This window comes from Echinops telfairi, unplaced genomic scaffold (genome assembly GCF_000313985.2).
Source record: "Echinops telfairi isolate 266 unplaced genomic scaffold, ASM31398v2 ScPeMD7_7416;HRSCAF=8454, whole genome shotgun sequence".
Lineage (NCBI taxonomy): Eukaryota > Metazoa > Chordata > Mammalia > Afrosoricida > Tenrecidae > Echinops > Echinops telfairi.
Genome location: NW_022111316.1, coordinates 5,436,377 through 5,438,458, shown reverse-complemented (window position 1 = coordinate 5,438,458; position 2,082 = coordinate 5,436,377).

Here is a 2,082-nt window from a genome sequence, read left to right as displayed (position 1 = left end):
TGTTTCATTATGTTGTGCATATGGTTGCTATGGATGGAAACGACTCAGTGGTACTTTACAACAACAACCAATTCCAAATACTTTATTAGGCACTGCTCGCACAAAGGCAAATAAGTATGCTTGCATTTAAGATGCTCATTCTCCAGTATAAACAAATGATTCACACTAGTAATTAGTACACAGGGAATACATTTATATACATATGAGGCAACTTCAAAATAATTATGGAAAATGGAATTAAAAATAATGCATTTTTCTGCAAACTCTTTGCAGCCCACTTAAATATATAGAATATACTCAGAAGTGATGGAAAGAAACAGAGAAAGCTTTAGGTCACAGGGGTGAAGGGAGGATCAGATGCACAATCCAGTTGAATCAAGAATTAAAGGGTGAGTGTGAATTAGGCAGGAGAAAGATGAATTGTGGGTAAGTAAAAGTCAGCACAAGGCAGAGAGCTTCAGAAGGTATCTGAGGAAAACGCATGCATTTGAGGAGAAGTGTTTTAACAATGACAATCTTTCCTAACAAATTTCTTCTGTGTTCTACAGGTATGTGACTATGGATTCCTTTATTTACTCTGACAACACTACTGAGGCAGCCACGTCTGCTATCACTGCTCAGGAATACAGAAAAGAAGGCTCGGGTTTAGAGGAAGTGGAAGATCCAGGAGTCAAAATTAAGTTCTGACTTAATTAAATCTAGAATTCAAGACCAACATCAGGCTGGAACAAATGACCCCTAAGATCATAGACAGAAATAAATGCAGAGTCCCTAAAGGACAGAAACTTGAAATAAATTCATAATAATATAGTCTCCCATGGGAATCCCAATTCCGTACTTACCTCATCTTCCAGAGTCTGAAAGCCTCCTGAGATCAATTCCTATTCCCACAGTCCCCAAGAATTAAACCCCTCTCTGAAGTGATTGCCACAGTGTCGCCTTGGGAGCCATCAACTTGCAGGAGGAGTTGAAAGGGAAATGCTAACATGCATATAATTTAAGAAGAGTAGCTCTTGTGTTGTTTTTTTTCTTAAGCAGACATACATTCTGGAAGAATGTCTGGAAGAAAAAAGTCCAGTCTAGATATCAGAGAAAAACACTAGATGTTTAATTTTGCTTCATTCAGCACTTCACATCCAGAAAATCAAAAGTGGAAACAAAGGGAAGGATCAGCTAAAGGGGTGAGTGAAGAACATGGCCATTCAGCACCTAGTACAGTGTTCCCCATGCCATCCATGTCCAGTACTAGTCTTTTGAGTAAAATAATTCATTTTAGTTGTCAGCTATCACTTTGGGAGGGAAAGAGAGAAATCTGATTTAGACTATCAGAAAGAATACCGTCTGGGATTTTACGGCTATTCATAAAATCAGCAGCCATCTAAGTGAGCTATCAACTAAATCCACATGAAAAGAACTACATTAGCAGGTGTGACCCAAGGAGTGTAAAAATAAAATCCAAATCCAGAGGAGGGAATGGTATCACAGCTTAAATTGTCAGTTTGTAGAAGGCTATCTAGATAACAAAGTCCATTTTCAAGGTCCTCACATGAATTAAGCCTCCAGTAAATCCCCTGTGAACATAATCCAGGATGTGAATAACCTTACAACTAGACAGAGAGCATTGTAAAGTCAATGTAATACCCTATCATTTTATCTCCCTTTTGATCTCTTTTAAAGTTGTTTCAGTTTTGAATATTTTCTGCTTTATTTATAATTGCAGCTTTTCAATGTTTAAACTAGTAATTGTGGCTCTTTTTACCCCTGTTTGTTTGCTTCCTGGTTGTGTTTTACATGATTTTCTGTATATAAAATCAAGGGTAGGTAAATCTATAACAACAGTAACTGGATTAATAACTATCTAGGGGCATGGCAGGGGAGGATGGGGGAAATGGTGAACTAACAACAATAAATATGAGATGAAAATGTTCTGAAATTTATCAGGGTAATGATTGCACACCTCTCTTAATATGATTGCTTAAAGTGTATAATATGTGTAGTATATGCCAATAAAACTATTTTTAAAGACTATCTCTAAAAGGAGTAAAAGAGAAGTCAATTGTACTTTTATGTAAATACTGCTGC